Source organism: Equus asinus, chromosome 9, assembly GCF_041296235.1.
Source record: "Equus asinus isolate D_3611 breed Donkey chromosome 9, EquAss-T2T_v2, whole genome shotgun sequence".
NCBI lineage: Eukaryota > Metazoa > Chordata > Mammalia > Perissodactyla > Equidae > Equus > Equus asinus.
The window spans coordinates 52,326,277-52,348,613 of record NC_091798.1 but is presented as its reverse complement, the minus strand read 5'-3'; the positions used below and the strand labels follow the sequence as shown (position 1 = coordinate 52,348,613).

Below are 22,337 nucleotides of genomic sequence, written 5' to 3'. Positions count from 1 at the left end.
TCGGCAGCCCCGGGTTCATGGATTCAGATCCCGGGCGCAGATCTACACACCATTCATCAAGCCATGCTGTGCCAACATCCCACATAGAAGAACTAGAATGACCTACATCTAGGATATACAACTATGTACTGAGATTTGGGGAGAAAAGGAAAAAAAGGAGGAAGATCAGCAAGAGATGTTAGCTCAGGGCCAATCTTCCTCACCAAAAAATATATTTAAAAAAAAGCTCTATGATTTACTGACAGCGGATTTTCATATATGTGTAAAAATTTGTAAGAGTAATACTGAATACATTGGTAAATATATCATTAGCTCTCACACAAACATAACTGCAAGAAAAAGATTTCCTATTATAACTACCTTTTTGGAGAGTAGTAGAATCACCTTAATTAGGAAAGTATTTCAGATACTTCTGGGTGGAGCTTAAGGATTTTTCCACACTTTACGAACGAACTGCTTTCTATTTGTGCATGTTTCACAAAACTGACAGAAGATTAATAAAGCAAAGATGCTTATCAGAAATAGTAACCCTTGTCTAATTTATAATTTAAATCAAACCCTTATGAATCGCCTAGGAAGTCTTAACATATTTGGTTAGAAACAATCGGGAGACTAAAGTTTATTTTAAAGAAAAATAAGAGTGCCATTTTACTCAGCTTCTTTGGCTGCTGAATATCACTTTTGTTGTGAACAACTGTGCCTCTTTTGTTTTGAAAACAAGCTTTCCTAAAGGATGAATCACTACAATCATTTAGAGAATATGCAATAAACAACAGAAAGCCAGAAAGTTGTTTTGCTATTTTCTCAGCAGAGCATTTCTTCCCCATCTTCTCAGCTCAGCTGAGCCTCCAGTCCACCAGCCAATCATCATTATGGAAATATGGTTCTCAGCTTCCTGATTGGCTGACTCCTGGGCCAGTATGTTAAGGTGTCTAGAGCTCACGTACACGGAGTGCCAGCCTGCTCTGTCTGGACCCTCTTCTTCCAAAAATATTTTAATCACCTTCTCTTCTCTTTCCTTTTCCTTCCTTCTTTTTTTTAAAACTTCTTAAAATCTTCGGGGGGTAGGCACCCTGTATTTTTTTAAACACCTTTAAAACATATTCTCATACTGGGAATCTGCTAAAAATAAAATTTAATGCACAGGGATATTTGTTCTTAGCATATTTTGATGTTTTCTGTTTATTTGGGTTCTCATCTTATGTCCTTGGATTTTAGAGGAATCCTACAAAAGTTAAATGAACAAATTATTCTAAAAAATGCTTCAATTTTTATATTCTAAACATTATCTGTGCCTGATTAGAATTTTTTCTCTGAAATTTTTAAAAGTTAAAACATTGAATAAAATCACTTTCGATTTAATACTGGAAAGGAGTCATGTAAGACAATTTTTAGGAGCAGAGGAGACAATGAATTTTTCTTCATAATTAAGATGTTGCATCTTATCTATAATTTTTTTAAATGTTTTAAAATTTTACATTGTTATCCCCAAAGATCCACAAATGTCTTCAGGATGCACAACTCTTTCCAACTTAAAGGAGGTTTGTAATTCAAGAAAGTGAGTAATAGTGGGAAATGTATGTGACTTACCATGTTCCAGAAACTCTTCTTAATTCTTCATATGTATTAATTCATTTAATCTTCATAGCAACCTCATGAGATAAGTACTATTGTCATCAAGATAAGTAACTTGCCCAAGTGTTGCAGTCAAATCTTGGTGGAACCAAGGTTGAATGCAGGAAGCCTAGCCTGAGTCTGAATGCTCAGCCACTGCAGTAGACTGCCACCAAAACATGGCTCCAGACAACAATCCCACCTATTTTGTTGAGCATAGAAACATTAGCAGGTGACTGATGGCTCTTCCTGAAAGAATGAACATAACTGCTTTTCAATCAAAGAAAAGCCCTTGTGGTCATTTTTCCGCCAGAGATCAATACTATGACAAGCAGAAAACACGGCACCTAAGACTCAGAATTAAAAAATAAAAAAATAAAAATCAGTTTCTTGTTATTACTCAATTAAAAATTTTTAAACATTAAAAAATATAAACATAATGGGTGGCAGAGTCAGGTTAAAAATGACATAAGACTGGTCATTATTGAGACTAGGGGTGCGTACGTGGGGTCATAATATTATTCTTTATGTAAATCACACATATATATTTGGAAATTTCTAAATTAAAAATTGAAAGAAAAAAGCTTCTAGGTCTTAGAGAAGGAGTTATTCAGAAACATAATTTATTCCTTGGCTTTGGAATATTTTTGGCATTTGCCCAGTAGGGTAAAATTGTCTCAAATGACATTGCTATGTGTGCAAATAAGCAACAGATTACACTCGCTTCCTACCATTTGTTTACGCAGGTTTTTGTTTGTTTGTTTTAGGTCAAGTTTGCTTGCTAGGCCATATATGATAAAAATTTGTAATGTTCTGTTTATATTTTCAACATGTACTGGGAGACTCAATTGACACTTTATAGCTTTCTTGTATAAACTATATTTCAATCAAGAAGGAAAAACTCCTATATAGAAATATATTCAATAGAAATTAAATGAAGATTCAATATTTCATTACAGGTATATTATACATTGGAAGAAAGAAAAAAAATTTGGTAATTTAGATTTCTTCAGTGCATATATTATTATGTCTTATTCAAAGAAATAGAGTTGTAGAAATGAAACAGTTCAGACACATTTAAATTCTCTAAAAAAACACAGCAACGCAGTGAAAGACACTATATAATATAAGCAACATGAACAGAATTAGACTAAATGAAGAGAAAAAATGCTTAATCTTTTCACAAAGAAGGCTGTGACATTGAGATTAAATAGAGCATTGAAGAAGATGAAATCATGGTAACAGTTACTATTCTTAACAAATAGGATATAATTTTGTGAAATAATGAGATTATAACACAAGGAGTCACTGATAAAACTGTTATAGCAGAAAATGGATAAATCGTTAAATATAATGAGATTTAACTATCACTGTGAGAGAAATGATATGTAATTAGAAAAAGGAATAGAATATAAAAAGAAAGCAATGTTTCTTTCCATGATTCCACATTACTAAAAGTCTAGTGGTAAAAGAAGGAAGTATCTCTGAGTCTATTAATAAATTATGGACGCAATTATCATTAATTATAATAACAATAGTCCTCTCAAATCCAAACTCATGTCCTATCAACCTTTCATTTTATTTAACAAACACCTGTATAGTACTTACAATGTAAAAGGCATTATGCTAAGTATTTTACAAATATTAACTCATTTCCTCTAGTTAAGTTTGAGATATTCATTCACCAAATCTCTGCTGTGTTATACAGATTCACAGAAGATACGAAAAAGATTAAGACATCATCTCTGCTCTTGAGATGCTTCAAGTTTCATAGTTGAGATAAGACACTTGCTGAACTCCAAAAAGGATTTGTTTTATGCTAATACATAGAAAAAGTATTGCTTTGGGGAAGAAGAAAAGCTAACTTTATCTAAGGAATCATTATTAGCTATCGGGAAGAAGTCAGTTAAATTGTTGTGCCATATTAGGATGGAGACGTAGGGAAGGTCATGCCAAGGAGAGGAAACACAATGAACGTATGTGTAGAGGCAAAAAACAATAGGACAGCAGTGTTAGTCCAGCTTAGCTAGATCATAGGGATGTTGAAGGCAAGGAATGGTGGTCAGGCTGTGGGTTGAAGTCTTATTGTAGATAGGACCACTATGAACCCACACGAAGGTGTTTTGGTGAGGGAACAATGGAAGCTGACATCCAGCTCATGCTCTGCTCATCAAGCTATTTGCCCTGGCTCTATGGTGTGTCAGCCTCAGAAGGGGCAGGCTTTTATAATATATATGTATATATATATAAAGAGAAAGTAGGGCCGGCCCCATGGACAAGTGGTTAAGTTCATGCACTCTGCTTTGGTGTCCCAGGGTTTCACAGGTTTGGATCCTACATGCGGACACAGCACCGCTCATCAGGCCATGCTGAGGTGGCGTCCCACATAGAACAACCAGAAGGACCTAACAACCAGAAAATACAACTATGTACTAGAGGGCTTTCAGGAGAAAGAAAAAAAAAGAGAAAAGGTGACAGAAAAAGTACAGGAGGTAGTAAATAAATTATATCATCCGTGCCTGGCTGAGTTCTTGGAAATTGTAATGCTCAAACATGTTAAATTAATCAACTTGTATTGAGCTTCTATATGTGAGAATAGTAGAAAAGATTCTCCAAAAATGTAGGGGACAATAACGGTTGTGAGCAGCTCAAGGTATATTGAGATAATATTCAAACCAATGAGTATATTCAGTGGACAAACAATAACAATAAATATGTAATAAGCCAACTCTGAACTTAGAAACCCTCAACTTAGAAAGTACAAATTCTACAAGAATATTCTACAGCCAAATTAAATAAACAAACCAGAGCAGGGAGTGGTCTTTCTCAATGAAAACCTGTTGAAAGATAGGTCTTCATGAATGAAAACATGTCAGTTGAAGCAAAAGTTAATGTCGACAAACAGAACACAGGGTCAAAAATAGGATCCCTTGGGAACACCAACATCTAAGTTTGGAGCAGAAGCTATAACTGCTTGAATGATGAATGAGTGAGCAGAGAGATTAAAAAACCCAAAAACCAAGTAGGTAAGGGATACCTCTGAGAAAGAACAAATGAACAACACTTCTAAATGCACCAGAGAAATCAGGTGAGTTTAAGCCTCTCTTGGTTTTTATTTTGGGGGAGGACTTAGTGACCTTGGAGAGAGCAATGTAAGTAAAATGGTAGCCAAAATCACTAGGTTCAGGACTGAAATAAAGGGCAGCAAATAGAGATCAAATGAAGCTTACTCTCTGTAGAAGCTTCTTGTCGAAAGAGAATAGAGAAGGGTAGTTTGAAGAGTCTTGGGGGAGACTTTGTTGTTGTTTGCATCTTTCTACTATGAAACAGCCTTCAACATACATTTTGAGAGAGAGGAGTCACTGGAGAGAGTAGTTGAAGTTTTAGAGGCTAATTGATGAACAAAGATCCTCGCTGGGAAAGGGATGAAGGGGAAGGAGAGCATTCAGTCATGACCAAGTATTTCTAACACAGGAAACCCAAGTTGGAGGGAGTCAGTGAGACTTAGGGAGCTGCTCTGACAAGGTCACTGCCTCTCATGCAGTAGTAGTGTCAGGACATCAGTGGAACCCAGAACAGTCTTAGCATGCAGTAGAAGTAAAATAGAGACCAAGATCATTAGACTTTTTTATTCGGACACCTAAAGCTCTTAATAATTCAGTATCTCCAGTAACTTTCTGGGAAGCTGATGAACTAAGGGGAAAGAAACTTGCCTTGGGATATTAGATTTATCTTGTCAAAGTATAAAGAATTTAATAAGTGTATTGTTCTAAATTAATCTCTCCATTTCTTAACAAGTTTTTTAGATGACAAAAATAAGGAGAAACTTTAGGGCTTTTCTTTACATTCCAACTTTACGTCCCGCTGGCTCATATTTGTCTAAGATAAAAGGCTTCTGTATTGACCCGGATAGCCATATGTAAACCAAAAGTCAATGTTTGTCCTTGACCCACACTTGAGACACATGCCTCAATGCAAAGTGGAGCTGCTCCCATTAAAATCTCACTAGTTTATTTTATATCACTACTTTCTTCATTCACTTGAGTATCATGTAAACACCAACTATATTTCAGACACTGTGCTGGATTTGGTGATGCAAAAAAGAATTTTATTGATTAATTCTTAAAAAGCACTCTTTTTAAATATTTTATTTGCAAATATTTTTTAAAAGTTAGATGGTCACTTATGGATGAAGGTCATCCTACCGTCATTAACCTTTACTTGTAATGCAGAAACAAGAAACCAATTAATGGACTCCTGTCATCCCCTGGCTGAGGTACAGGTCAGTATCAGAAAACAGGACCCAGGATTTCCAGGTCCAGGATCCAAGTTGTCAGAACCTCAGGTAACACCAGGTCACAAACAAAACTTCCGAGATGAGACTGTTTCAAGAAGAAAACAAAACAGGGCCTGGCCCCGTGGCTGAGTGGTTAAGTTCGTGCGCTCCGCTTCGGCGGCCCGGGGTTTCGCCAGTTCGGATCCTGGGCACAGACATGGCACCGCTCATCAGGCCATGCTGAGGCAGCGTCCCACATACCACAACTGGAAGGACTCGCAACTGAAAATATACAACTATGTACCAGGAGGCTTTGGGGAGAAAAAGGAAAAAAAACAAACAAAACAAAAATAATCTGCAACCTCTGCAGCTATCTCAGAACGTTTATTTAAATTTAATAGACTAAATAGTAAGAAAGAACAAAGTTCCTAGGGTGATAATATCATTTTGCTGCCAGTAAAATCAAACTATTTATTAAAGATGATTATACAAATACTCTAAAAATGTTTTCCAAAACATTCAAAGATATTCAAATGGAAAAAACAATTGGGAGTGGTATATCATGCTCAAGAGGAATCAGAAAAGATTTATGGAAGTCATGAAATATTGTAGCTCTGGCAAAATATTATACAATGGAAAAAAAGTAAGGACTGGATATGCATGTAACATCTGATTACAGTATTAAAATTATTACATGAATTAGCAGTGGGAAAACAGGTTACCTAATATTTTTCAGACCTTTAGATATATGTCTGTTTTTCCATTTGAAAACTGGATTTGGCAGATAATTAGTATCTGATTTTTTAAAAACAACTTTATTGAGATGTAATTTATATACCATAAGATTTACCCAGTTTAGTACAATTCAATGAATTTTAGCATATTTACAGAACTTTGCAAACATTACCACATCTAATTTTAGAATAGTCCCATCACCCTCAAAAGAAACTTTGTGCCTATTTACAGTCACTAATGGGGTATTTACAGTCACCAATGGGTTTTTAATAATTTCAGAAATGACATTTAATGATTTGATACTCTGCAAAATGGCATTCACATCAAAGTTATAATTGGAAAGTAATAAATTTGCTATTTAAACATATGACCATTACCATCTAAAATATTCACCTTTTGAAAACATCTGGATAATCTTTTACAGAACTTGATATGAGAAGTTCAAGATATGATAAAGTGAAATCCTAATGTATAGTTCATAATAATTATGACAGTTATCTTTTTTCACTTTTCATCCACTCAGCTCTGAATTCATCCTTTTTGTTTGTTTTATAAAAGTGGATCTGAGCCTTTAAATACATCTTTTTGCCAGCTGGCACAATGTCAAACTTTGTTAGTAGAGGGCACTAGAGAGACATTGCCGCAAAAAAGGATTTTGTGTCCTGGTTCTAGCATATTCTCCTGGCGCTCCTGCAGCGTGGATGGCTTCTCCAGCACCAAGCTTCTGCAGCATAACACTCTGCTCCCTCAGTGTATAGTGACCAGTGGTACCCAACGGCCAGCACCTTGCCTTGGCACCCCTTTGGCCAGTATCATAGCTAAATGCCTCTTATGAGACTCCTCCCTGTGTACAGCTTTCTCCAACACCATAAAGGGGAGATTTCCTACCAGTTCTGCTGGCATGGCCCCACAGTGCCTTCTTTGCTATCCAGCGAGTTATGTCCATGTTGTTTCCAAAAAGGTCTGCATCTCAACTCTGGGTGTGTGGAGGAGAGAATTCTTCCTTGGGTGCTTTATCTCAGCACTAGGGTTAGTGGCTATATTATATTGTGTTATTTCTGATATTATGTATCCGTTATTCTTATATTCTTTAAAGTTCTCATAATTTACTACTAGCCAGTCCCTCGTTACTACAATCCCCTGTTACGCTTAATAATTATTTATATTAAACTCTCCCTGTTCAAATTACTATTTGGTTTCTCTCCCTAATTAGATGTAGAATGATATAAAAATATAGTGTGAGCCAGAAATATCTGCTTTTTAAAAAAATCTTTATAACCATTTCCTTATCAGAAGACAGTATATTTTGACATCCACTTACAGTAGACCAATAAGCGCATCTAATATCCAGAAAGCTATAGCTCAATGTAGGAAGAGAATCTACACTCATTTTGAACTGAAGTGACTTGAGAATCTCGATAATTTCAGCCACTGTTCTAATCATCTATAGCTATGTAGCAAGCAACCCCCAAACTTAGTAGCTTAAAATAACCAGTTTTATGTATTTCATGATTTCAAGGGTCAGTGAATCCTTTGGTGAATCCTTCTGTTCCATGTGGTGTCAATAGAGGTCACTTGGTGGTACTCAGCTGGAACTCGGGCTGGTCAAGAAGGTCGAAGACAGCATCTCTTATGTTTCTGACACCTTGGGGAGAGGCCTGGAAGGCTGGGCTCAGCTGGGACTGTCAGCCGAAATGCCTACACATAACTGTTCCGGCCTGGTAGCCTCAGGATAGTCAGATTCCTTATGGGGCATCTCAGGGCTCTAAGAGTGAGTGTTCTAGCAAACGAGGTAATAGCTGCATGGCCTTTGATGATCCAACCTTGGAAAGCACTTCTCAGATAACCATCCTGGTTTATCCAGTTCTGAGGAATTTTCTGGGGGACTTGCAGTGCTAAAACCAGGACTGTCCTGGGGAACCCAGAACGCTTGGTCGTCCTAGTGCCATCCTGCATCAGTCCAAGCAGTCACAGCCCCACCTAGGTTCGAGGGGAGGGAACATAGATCCCATACCTATAGAGGTCTATGGGAGATGTCAAAGAATCTGAAATTACGTTTTTAAAAACACCCAGCCAGTTAATCTCTCCGAGACTCAATTTCCTTATTTCTAGGAAATAAGAGACTTGTAGAAAGGTGGCTTCTAAACTTTGATCCAGCTCCAAATATTGATTCTGTCAATGGGAGACTGAAAAGACATCAAGAACCATTGTTGAGCTGCAAAAAACTCACTGTGCGTTCAGGTTGACAATAGATTATTGTCCTCAAAGAGAACTCCACGTCACTTTTTTCCTGATTTATTTATTAAATTTCACAAGGCGTGTAGTTGTGGGTCTTTTTTTTTTCTGCATCTTGCTCAGCAAACCGGAGACTCTTTTAATTAGCAGACTTACTTAAGTTCTGGGAATTTTTCATGATTATATTTTTTCTTCCATTATCATTTATTCTACCTTTCCGGAAGTCTTATTGAATAAATGTTAAAACTTCTGGGTCTATTTTCTGCTTCTTAACTATTTTCTCATACTTTCCATGATTTTGTCTGTCTTAGTTTGCTAGGGCTGCCGTAACAAAACAACACAGACTGGGGGGCTTCAACAAGAGAAATGTATTTTCTCACAATTCTGGAGACTGGATGTCCAAGATCAAGGCTTCTCTCCTTGGCTTGCAGGTGGCTGCCTTCTTGCTGTGTCCTCATGTGGCCTTTCCTCTGTGGGCGTAGATCCGTGGTACATCTTGTTGTGTGCCCAAATTTCCTCTTGTTGTAAGGACACTAGTTAGATTTCATTGGGGCCCACCCATATGACCTCATTTAACCTAAATTACCTCTATAAAGGCCCTATATCCAAATATAGTCACACTCTGAGGTACTGGGAGTTAGGGAGTCAACAGATGAAGTATTAAGGGAACACAGTTCAGCCCGTGACATTGTCCTTTTGCCCTACCTTCTGGTAGAAACACTGGGCTCAATTTTCCTGCTCGGTAACTGGATCATAGCATATCCACTCTGCTATTTCTCCTATTGAGGATTTTTATTTCAATAATCATAATTTTTATTTCCCAAAACTCTAATGTTTCTTTTTCGTATCAGCCTTTTCTTTCATGTATACAATATTCTCTTGAATCTTCCACAATAATAATTTTTTCTAGTTTAAATATATGATTCTATTATCTGAGACTGTTCCCTCAGGGCTTAGTTCCTCTACTTCCTGAATTTTGAGCCTCTTTTTAAGATGTTATTTTTCTTCAAATGTTTGATGATATCTCGCCATCTGAGAAGGAGCAGTGTACTCCCAGCTTATCTCCTGGGTTGAGAGCTCTTCTTGGCATTTGTAAGTTATCGGGGGTACCTCTTCCAGTGCACATCTGTAAGAACCCCCACTTCAGAGACCCCTATTCAAGATTTTGTCCTGATAGCAAATTTTATTTTTACATACAAATTTTATTTTTCCTTTTACGGAAAGGAGGCCAGTTGAATCCAGCATAGATTTTCTCCCCTCAGTAGGTCTTGTCTTACATAGGGTTCCTCTCCAACTCGAACTCACATGCTAGGGGCCTTGGCTTTTACTGTTTCTTATTTTGTTTCCAAAGCAGTTAGGATAATAATCTGAAAGCAGAAAGCCTTTGTTTCCAGCTGTTCAGCTGATGTGGCGAAGGAGCAAGGAGTTGGACTCTCCTAGCGCAGCTTTTTCAAATGCGGTTCCTCAAGCGCCCTGAGGGTTATTACACTGGGACCCCTATTGAACTTTGTACATGTTTGCTCATTGTTGGGATTACTAATGTCACCTTTGTAGTAGCTTTCTTCTATCCGTGTTTTTCTCTACTGGTTTTTATCTTCCAGGAATTTCTCAAAATATACAGACGTCTCATGGTAACCTGTACTGTTTTGCAGCACTCCTAAAGGTTATTTTCTGTCATTTCAATGGAGTTTTGGGTGTCAGGGGAGTTACATAGGTATGCTTAGGTCACTGTCTTGATATAATCCCTATTGAGTTTTAAATTGAAGAAATAAAAATAATCATGCTCAACTCAAAAAGTTACAAAAAAGATAAGATATAATTGTACATAAAGCAAAAACCATAAGCTTCCTGTTATTCTCCTCCTAACCACACCCCCTTCTCCAGTAGAAGCTTCTCCCAATAGTTTACTATGGACCCTTCCACACTGTTTTTCCAAGCATTTACAAGAATATGCAAGATATGTAGAAGTTTTTTCTTGCTAAAACTGGAATCACACTATTACAACTTTTCTGCAATTACTTTTTCACTTAAGAATGGTCAACATCTTCCCAGGTCAGTACATATAGATGATCTCATTCCTTTTATGGCTGCATAATATCTTTAGGGTGGAAATACTATGTAGTCAGGCAGACATGATGACATTTCGTTCAATGACAAACTACGTATATGACAGTGATCTCTTTAAGATTGGTACCATATAGCCTAGGTGTGTAGCAGGCTATACCACCTAGGTTCGTGTAAGTACACTCTATGATGTTCGCACAATGACAGAATTGCCTAACAACTCATTTCTCAGGCCATATCCCTGTCATTAAGCAACTCATCACTGTAATTTATGATGTCAATTCTCCAGTTGATGGATGCTATGGACTGAATATTTGTGCCTGCCCCAAAATTATATGTTGAAGTCCAAATGCCTAATGTGATGGTATTTGGAGGTGGGATCTTGGGAGGTGCTTAGGTCATGAGGGTGGAGCCTTCATGAGTGGGATTAGCGTCCTTATAGAAAAGAACCCAGAGAGTTAGCTTGCCCTTCCGGCCTGTGAGTTTACAGTGAGAAGCCAGTGATCAATGAGAAAGTGCTGCAATGAGAAAGCAGGTTCTCACCAGACAACAACTCTGCCAGTGCCTTGTTCTTGAAATTCCAGCCTCCAGAACTGTGAGAAATAAATCTCTCTTGCTTATAAGCCACCCAGTCTATGGTATTTTGTTATGGCAGTCTGAACAGACTAACAATGCATATTTAGGTTGTTTTCAAAAAGCTTACGGTTTGATTCAACACCTCAAAGAGTTATCAAGGTATTCTATGAATCGGGAGTATGCAACAACGTTTTATATCATCATAGAAAATATTTTTAAACCACTATTACATATGGAAAATGGAGACTATTCCAGGAAAAGTCATTAGTTGTGTCTCTTACGCTTGAGATTAAAATTATTAGACAGAAAGAACTAAGTAACACTGGCCATGGCTGAGCGTGAATGGAACCATCTTGTCAACTATTTGTTCTATGTGGGTCATCTGAGGTTCTGTCAAGTCTGAACACGTTGCCTTAACTGTTGAAAATCCAAAAATAGCTGTGCTACTGCTTTCCTTACTGTTCCTTATTCATCTCAGATCAGTTTACTTCTGTGAGATGTTTTGTCCTAATATTTATTTAAGAGCTCTCTGTGTGCCAGGCATGGTACTTTAGCCAGAGTATTTCATGTAACCCATAACCAATCGAGAAAAGTACTATCCCCGTTTTTAAATTAGACAGATTTTGTTCAAATCCCAGTTTTATTCTTTGTTAGCTGTGTAACCTTGTGCAAGTAGTAGAACTTCTGTGAGCCTTGGTTCCTTGTAAATGAAATAAGGACCATACTCTAGTATTCAATCATTTAACAAGCATTTACTGAGCTCTTACCATACCAGGCATTCTGTCAGGCACTGAGTGGCAAGGTTGTTTGGAGGATTAAATGAAATCATGCGTGTGACATAAATCCTGGCACAAAATCGGCATTCAAATAACAACTACTATTATTGTAGCTAGAAAGACACCAGGGCTGTCTTTGACAGCAAGGGTTGAATTTGAACCCAGGTCTGTATGAGTCCAAAGTCCCCTTCCCCCTTTTTTCAAGACTTCATGCAATCCAAATCATACAATTCTCACAAGTTTAAGAAGTAAACCTAAAACCATCATGGTTTCTAGCCCAAATAGTTTTTTACTTCTCTGATTTCATTATTTCTTTGCACTATGTACTACATGATGTAGTTTTCCATAAGTTGTGGTATATTTTTCTCTAGAGTCTTTTTAAATGTACCTTGGGCTTTCAAGACTTCGAGTGGACAGATGGTACTTTCTCCTTCTTTTACTTTTGTTTTACGGGGCTTCGGCTGTGACTAGACATGGAGTAGATTGAGCAATATACAAATACAATCTGATTTCACAAAATTTGCAAATGAAATGAAAGGGCAACAACTATGATACATGATACATGAACTCACTATTGTGAAAGAGGTGAGTGATGGAAGATTGAAGAAGAGGCAAAATTTTAAAACATCAAGGCTTTTTGAAGTTGAAAGAGATTAATACCAATGCCCTTGATGTTACAGTAATAAAATTGGGAACGCGAGTGGAAGTCAGCAAGGGTAAACATCTGACCCAACAGTTCATTCAGGGTTGTAAACAGAAAGGACTTCACAGCTCAGACGGTAAGCATTTTCATCGCTTCCCATAAGCAGCAATGCTACGCATTCTTCACTAAAATCCTGCAGTTTGCTTGTTATTTTTAACTGATTATTAGATGATTTCCACATGAGGATCCATAACCAAGAAGGCAATAGGGCAATAAAGCCAAGCATAGCCAGAATTTCTATTAGCTCCGGCAATACATTGCATCTAAAACTGAAAACTGGAAATGCCTTTGTCAGCTCTTCATACATATGTTTGTGTGTGCACTTTTCCATTTTTATATAATAACTCCTTGACTAATTCTGCCGAAACAAAGCAATGTGGTTAGTGGGTAGGGGGGATCTCTCAGAGCAGGAGAGGATTTGGTTGTTTGCACTTAGTGGAATGAGCAAGTTGGCTGCAAATGGGGGCAGGCACCACGGAAAGAACACTAGATGCGGAGTTAGAATCCTGAGTTCTTGTCCTAAATGTCACTAATCAACTGTGGTGCCTGGGGCAAGCCACTAAAGTTTTCTGCTGTGCCCTAGTTTTTCTTATTATAAATTGGGACAATAAGGCTTGCTCTACTTACCTCATTAGTTTGTTATGAGGGTCACAGGAGTTAATCTGCATGAAGGTACTTTTAAAACATAAAGCTATCTGTAAATGCAATGCATTTTCATTTTGTATATTGACTTTTGAAACTATAAAATAAACCTGTAGTTGAATGACACTCCATCTTGGCTGTTGTGGCTCATACAAACAGGTATAATAAATTTGCTAATATTATACACTGAAATTGTATTTCCAGTAAGAATTGATAGAGGAGTCAGAACAGTTCTATACATATGAGCCCAAGAGTATGTTAGAAACTGATATATTAGAAACTGATAGCTATAGGAGATGTCGAGATAAAGACATAATAGTCAATGTGCAATCTAGATCAGTGAGTTTAACATTTGATAAAATAATAGTGAGGTTGAATGTTTTGCTATAGTACAAATTCTTTGAAAATTTAATCTGAACAGGTATGAAAGTAAAGAAAGTATTACATAATTAGAATCAAATATTTTTAGATGGAAAAAACGTTAGAGAATATTCTAATCCAACTCCCTTGGTTTTGTAGCTGAAAACGTAGAAACTCGGTTTGCATGCGTTTTATCCAAAACCATACATGTGAGATAGTGGCAAGGTTATTCTAATATTCTGGTTACTCAGAGCTATCTCTGAAACCATTTTGCAAATCCAAAGTGAGAGACCGGCTCAAGGTGGTGGCTACATTAAGAATCTGGGATTCCAGGGATAATCCTGCTGTGGCTGGGCTACGAGACTAGATGAAGCTCGCGAACAGCTAGGAGTCAAGGCAGATTTGTTGAATGATCCGTTCCAATAAAAGAGCTGAAGTGGGTCAAACAAATTCTAAAGGAAAGAACAGGCTGTCTGAAGGGAGACCTTGAGCGGGAGACAATGTAGATACAAGAAGTAGAGTCTAGCAGTTGACTCACTAACCAGAAAGGGCTTGGGAATAATAGCAATAAGAGAATAATGGTGGTACTACTACTACTTATAGCTAAATTTTATTGAGTGCTATGTGCCAGGCATGGTGCTAAGTGTTTTACATAATTATCTTTTTAAAACCTCAAACACAGACACACACACAAAATTGAGTTAGGAACTATTATCTCATTTTGGGGAGGAAGAAATGGAGGCATAGTGGGAGAGTTAGAGCTTAACCTGCATAATATAGTGCAAAGTCCACATGCTCAACAGCTGTGGTCCATGACCTCCAAAGAAGGGAGGAACAGGAGCCAACTTGGTGACATACTGATTAAGTTTGCATGCTCTGCTTCAGTGGCCCGGGGTTTGTGGGTTTGGATCCCAGGCACAGACCTACACACTGCTCATCAAGCCATGCTCTGGCGGCCTCCTACATACAAAATAGAGGAAGATTGGCACAGATGTCAGCTCAGGGCCAATCTTCCTCACCAAAAAAAAAAAAAGTAGAAGGGAGGAACAGTAAGAGAACATGTGCAGGATTTAGCAATTCCAGTCCTTGGTTCATAGACTAGTTGGTAGGGGTGCAGTCTATGACTTACACAAACTATGAATTTGAATATAGTAAACTACCTACAACCTATGTCTAAACTTTGTTTCAAAATCATAACTTCACATTAGCATCTTACACTAATTCTGCCGTTCATATACCTGTGATTTTTCATTTTAGTGTAGATATGATAAAGTGGACATAGAGAGTCATTGGATATCAGCTTGCAATTAATTCTAGTGGATTAATGTTTATACCAAACAACAATCAAAATAAAGTAATAAGATCTTTTTTCTTTTTTTGCTGAGGAAGATTTGCCCTGCTCTAAAATCTGTGCCAGTCTTCCTCTATTTTGTATGTGGGTCACCACTACAGCATGGCTGCTGCCAAGTGGTGTAGGTCTACACTTGGGAACCAAACCTGGGTCACTGAAGCAGAGTGTGCTGAACTTAATCATTAAGCCAGAGGGCCAGCCCCCCAGATCTTTTTTTTTTTTTTTTTTTTTGCTGAGAAAGATTCATTCTGAGCTAACATCCATTGCCAATCTTCCTCTTTTTGCTTTAGGAAGATTTGCCTTGAGCTAACAGCTGTGCCAATCTTGCTCTATTTTGTCTGTGGGTCGCCGCCACAGCATGGTTGCCTATAAGTGATATAGGTCCGCGCCCAGGAACCAAACCCAGGCCGCTGAAGCCAAGTGCACCAAACTTAACCTCTTGGCCACGGGGCTGGCCCAGATCATTTTTATACTAGTTAAATGTTTTTTACATCAGAATTACAGAATCAGAAATCTATCAAATGTTGATATATCTGTTTAGAAGAAGGTATTTCTGGGCATTCACCATATTACCAATATTCATTAATTCTTTCAACAAATACCTATTGAGTATCCATTGTGTGCCAAGCTTTGTTATAGGCACCAGGGTTATCTATTACATATACCAAAGTTCCCGCTATCATGGAATTTATACTCTAGTGAAGTTGAGAAATAATAAGTAAACAAGTAAATAAATACAATAATTTCAGATAGTAAGAAATGCTATGAAGAAAATAGAAAAGGACGATATGAGAGACTGTGATGGGAGCAGGAGGAATTTTAACTCTCTAACTGCCCCCACTCCATCATTAAAAATCAATGAAGACTTCCTTTCCTAAATGTAGAATATTCCTCTGAATTGAGTTTAAAATAAGCACCAAAAATATGCTTGCATTAATAGAAATATTAACTACACGTTGCCCATTTGAAATGGGGCCAGCTCCAGAAAAATCACGTCTTGGTTCTGTGTGACCCAGGGATGCTCACGGGTAGGGCCCACTGGGCATTTTCCACTCCATAACTGGCCTTTTCTTGCGGCCTCTTTCAGGGTAACATAACACTGGATTCCAGTCAGCTGTTCAAGATTGGCGAAATAACTGACTGCTGTGCTCAGGTTAGTTCACAAAGGTGCAGGACATAAATTTCCCCCGTTTTATCACATCCGTCGATAAAATCAGGGTAACTCGATAATACAAACTGGCATTTTGAAGTTATCAAGAAACTCTCGATATTAGCCAGATCATTTTCATAACGTTGCCATTTCATTTTCGTAAATAAAGAAGCTCCGATTGGGAAATAATGCCTGTTGTGTTTTATCACGTAAAAGAAAACCATCACTGAAGTTCAGAAGCATAAAGCTATTGAGATGTGGAGATCTTCTTTTTGCAAACTGACAGCCCCCATTGTGTCTCTATGGTTAATATGGAAAAGATGAATGCAAACTTTGTGACTTTGAGATAAGCTACAATAAAAATTTGGCCCAAGATATTGTTTCGGTGAAATGAAATCTTTCAAAATCCACAGTTTAGGGGAATGAGATTGAAATGGGGAGAGAGATTGTGAGGTAGGAATAGGGGAGAAATGTGAAGAGGGATGAGAAAGTTAGCAAAGACGGGACTGTTAGGAGGTGAAGCTACTCATGCCAATTTGGGGCCCTGACCATGTCCACCTCCATCTCTTACAACAGGGGAAGTCTCTGTATCAGATTTACATAGAAATCCTACTGGGTACCGCAGTCTCCAATGGAAGCTGCTCCTCCTAATCACAAAAACAGAACCAGCCAGGACAGTCCCCTTTGAAAGATTTCATTTGGTTTGGGCCCAAATCACATATGCTCAGGAGAGCTGTCCGCAATGCTTTGCCTCAGAACCAGCACAAGGAATGTATTTTCTCTCAGTCGGTCCCGAGTCCCCAGGGGATACAGGCACCATCAAATGCAGATTGACATCTATTTGTAGCACAACTAGAAAAGGCAGTTTCATTCTGAATTATTTAACGTGGCAACATTTTGCACATATAAATCATGTCCAGCTTTATTAGATTAGGCCAATTGAAGAAATATATACACCTGCCTGTCATGTAAAGCCCTTCATCTTGGGGAGTAGATTCCCCAGGGGGACATCTCAGGAGGTAAATTGAATACTGAGTGGTTTATCTTGTGATGGGGCCTGAATTGGAAATTGAAATTCCTGCATGGACATCGAATTTCACATCAAAAATGAGAACCTAGTTCCTCTCTCTTGGTTACCAGGGTACTAATCAGACTAGAAACTGAGATTTGCATAACTATGGCCGTTCTGTGCCCTTTCTGTTGGAGCTGGGCCCTGTCAATGTGATAATGTTCGTAAAGCCCTTTGAGGTCTTGGGATGAAAGGCATTCTACAAACACAAACTATCACTTGCATAAATCAGCCAAGTAGCTTGATATTATTTCTCTCCATCCTTGGGTTTGCCAGAACAGGACAGGAGATAGCAAATGGTATACAGCGAGATGAAAGGATAGAGATTAATAGGCGACGGCTTTTTAATCAGATAAGGGATGATGATGCACAGTTGATAGGCCTGATTGCTATTAGGAGAAAAAAAATACACCCAGGGTTGTTCTCATTGTCCTCAAAATTTCAGAGGGAAATCTCTTGCATAAAAACAGGCTGCATCTCAAACACTCTTCCTAATTTAAGTTCAGGAAAAAAAAGCACTTAGTGCCACATATGGGGACAGCACCAAGAAAATGGGATTGGATTCCTTCCCCCCTCCCCTTTTTTTTTAAACCTCGTTAAAGGGAGAAACTATGCATCTGAAAAGAAAAACACGACGAGGAGACCCAGTGCCATTACTTTGGAGAGCTGAGAGGTGGAGAATGAAAAAGCCATTGGTCTCAGTTTTACTGCCACAATGGCCTTTTATGAGAGGGATTAGATACGCCAAGAACTGGGGCGGCATTCACTGGTGCCCCAACGACAATCTGGAAAAAGGACGATAGAAATCAGTTTGCCGTAAGGTTAAATCACCAAAGACTTCCTAGATTGGCTTTTCAGATTGTTTTTCCTTTGGAAAGAAGATGAAAAAAGAAAGAAATATGGGCTCAAGGCTGATTTTTTTTCCCTCAGTGCAAGATGTAGCATTCAGAAAACATGTTGAGCGAGTCGAGGCATTAAAAAGATCAGTCTTTGGCTGTTGAATGAAAGGCTGTTGTGCGTGTGACTCACATACTAAATGGAAACCTGCCTTCAAAGCCGATTTTACTGCCTAATTATATATACACAAAATGTAGCTGTCTGTTTCAATCAAATCATAGGAAAAGGAATAAAACTCCTCTAAAGATGCAATTTTCATGGTTTGTCATAACCTTAGAAACACTGCTAATGCACAAGTAGGAAGTGCAGCTGCACGGTCCAGATAAGGTTCCAGTAATTGTTTTTCTTTTAATTATTACTTTATAAAGACATTATACCTCCTGCTCCGAAGAAGGAAAATTAGTGTCCTCTGTCTCCGCTTTCTCCCTCCCTTCTCATTTCACACCAAGCTTGTTGATATGCATTTCGGCTGTGGCTAGGAGCCAGCGTAGCTATGGAAATAATATTTAAGTAACTACCATAACGACAGGCTTTTGGAGGGTTCAGGGAGGAAGCCTTTTCCAAATTTATGTTTTGAATTGAGTAGAGCTTTCCAAAGCACAAAATAGAGTGCCAGGGATCAAGATAAAGTGCTGAGACCTAAACAACTGTTTGTACTCAGCTTTCATGAAAATAGCTTTGATTCAAATAGCTAATATATTTATTTTTTAAAATCCTTAATTGCACGAATATTTTCATTGTTGTCATCCTCACTGAAGAACGATGTAAGAAAATACATGAAAGGCTTTCGCCCCTAATCTATACAGATCTTTTTTGTACAATAACCCGAAACTGTAAAGTTTAATAAGCCATTACTAATTTACATATTTTCAGAGATTCAAATCATTAAAATGCAATGATATTTTAATGGCTTAATATATATCTAATTGCGGATTAAAACTTTCTAACACTGGCGATGGCACTGAACGTACCACCAAGGGATTCCAAGTGTCTAATTCAGAAAGCATTAGCAGCTACTGACATTTCTGAGGGAAACATAGAGTCCATCTGTGGATAAGTAAATTGATTATCTTATAATGTGCATGTTTTTAAAAAGTCATAATCTTAACTACACCTACCACCCTTCTCCTTAATCTCTTCCCACCTACCTCCAGTTCTGTCTGCAGCCTGATTCAACTTGGAACCTGCTGTGTTAATCCATAGAGTAAACAATTAGATTATGAATTCTATGATATTTAAGCAGATGTGATCATAAAACCACTCTCAGTGACTCTGAGAAATCCTGGGCCATGAGAGGTATGTGGAAAATCAGAAAGAGGCAAGAATTGAATGAGGCTTGTGCTCTAGAAATCACTGCCCACATCTCAAGTTCCAAGTGAGATTTGTGACCTATTGAAAACAAAAGTGCATCTATGCTCATAGCAGCACTAGTCACAACAGCCAAAAAGTGGAATCAATGCAAATGTCCATCAATAGATGAACAAATTATGGTGTATATATATATATATATATATACACACACATACACACACGTGCCCTGGAATATTATTTAATGATAATAAGTAATGAAATACTGATACATGTTACAATGTGGATGAATTTTGAAAACATTGTGCAAAGCAAAAGAAGCCAGGCACAAAAGGTCACATATTATATGATTGCATTTATATGAAATATCCAGAATAGATAAATCCACAGACATCCAAAGACACACAAAGCAGACTGAAGGTTGTCAAAGGCTGAGGGGAAGAGAAAATAGGATGTAACTTTAATGAGTAAGGGGTTTTATTTTGGAGTGATGAAAACATTTTAGGACTAGATAGAGATGGTAGTTGGAGAACATTGTGAATGTACTAAATGCTACTGAATTTTCACTTTAAAATTGTTAATTTTATGTTTTGTGCATTTCACCTCAATGAAAGAAACCTGTTATCACATTATTTATTCATTCATTCAACACATTCATTCATGACTTTGAGGAGTGTCTATTTACCATGGGCTATCTGTCAGGCCCCCCCCCCCCCACCCCCCCACCCACTGTAGTAGTGCCTGGGGATATAATGTTGAATCCCTAGGCAAGCCTCATGGAGCTTGCATTCTAGCTAGGGGGGCAAAGAAAACAAACAAAGTAAATGCAATAGTTACAAACGGTTATCTGTCAAGGAATGACTAAGTGGGTGGTGTGGGGCGCTTTAGCTGGAGAGATGAACATAAGGTGAGAAAATGGAAATTGTGAGATTAGATAATGTTCTGAGGAAGTTTGGCCGTGAAGGGGAAGAGGGAACTGGAGCACCATTTTTGGAGGTGTTTGTAAAATCAGAGGAGAGTTTTGCCTTTTTCTTTTTTTTTTTTTTTAATAAGATAGAGTATACTAGGTTGGTGGTGTTCAAAATGTAGTCCCCAAACCAGCAGCATCGGCATCAGCTGGGAACTAGATTTTGGGCTGCTTTATTATACAGCAATAGCTAAATAATTGCTAGAGGGAGATTCAGAGAGTTGCTCCTAGCCTCACATTAAGTAAAGTGTTAGAGCTGTGATTCCAACCCAAGTCTGCTAACTGCACTGTCTGTTCACTTGCCAGTACATACACTAATTCCCCCAAAGCGTCCCCAGAGAGCCATTGACAAGGCTAAACTATATGTGAGTGAAGAATGCATGACTGCACATTTAGCAATGATCCAAACTTGGGGAAACAATTCTCTCAGAAGAACTGGCTATGTGGCAATGTGGTTTGCTTGTTAAATTGAGCAATGTCTTATAAAGTCCTTAACCAAAAAAATAGGTTTGCCCTAGATTTGGAAAGAATCTCTGACCCACTTTTTTCTGCCTCTAGAAAACAAGATAACTTTGCCAGAAGACTTTCCATCCCTTTTCAGACAATCACATAGGATTTGAGCTGAAGAGTGGTCCTCGTCTTGCTCTCAAGGCTGTTGGGCAGGATTCCTCTGGGATAGGTAGAATGGTAGCACAGAGGGGCAAGAAGAATGGTGAGCTCTGTCATAATGTTGAGTATCCTGAAAATCACAGGTAATTTGCATTTATTTATTTTTAATAGGGATAGAAGAAGGAACTTGAAGGGATTGTAGAGGGCAGAAGAGGCAGAGGCAAGCTCCATCTTGTCCCTAAAGATTCCACTGGCCCTATTGTGGTTGTTGAAGAACGGTCATGGGCGTTCATCAGCACTCGTGTCCAAGGGAGCCTAGATCCTTTCTGAGAAGCAAGGATAGCATGTATTCAGCACACGTGTATTGATTGGTTACTGTGTGCAAAGCACAGCGGGCATCCAGACAAATGGCAACCTGTGTGTGTGTATGGTGGGTGTGCGGTGAACTCTAGCATGGACACAGAAAGCTTGAGTCCCCAAGTGAGACTATCTATCACTCAGTAGGTTTCTGGAGGATAGCCCCATGCCAAAGATTTGAGTAAACCCAGCTAGCATGAACTAGTTTTTATATCAACACATATAAAATCTAATTAGAAGGATAAATCCTGGACATTTTAAAGCTATTCAATAATTAGAAATAGGTTTATGGTTAGACTGTTCTCTGATTTGGGTTATCTGGAACACTACAATGTGGAGAAATGAGGAAAGCATGGCTCTGGGTCGGAGAGAACTGGGATTGTTTCTTAGTTATAATACTGTGTGATTTTATGATCCTGGGTCTTTGAAAGTAAGATAACTGTTAGGATTGTGGGTACTAAATAATGTAATGTCTGTAAAGGGCTTAGTACATTGCCTCGTCCCTTGTGGATCCTAAATATACGTCAGTTCCTGAGTATGTTCTAGTTTTTTTAAAAAGTTAACCCAATATTTACATGTTATTTTTGAATAGCAAAAATTAAACATTCTAGAGAGAAAGGGGGAAGAATACATTTCAAAGCTAATCTT

General features: G+C 38.1%; 1 long non-coding RNA gene across 1 annotated transcript in view; it reads left to right on the top strand.

Moving 5' to 3' along the window:
* Positions 1 to 22,337, top strand: part of LOC139046189 (uncharacterized) — a 34,569-nt gene that overhangs the window by 7,646 nt on the left and 4,586 nt on the right. The window contains exon 2 of the long non-coding RNA XR_011505872.1: positions 16,420 to 16,485. This is a non-coding gene — a long non-coding RNA (uncharacterized lncRNA). The remainder of the gene's footprint in view (positions 1 to 16,419; positions 16,486 to 22,337) is intronic.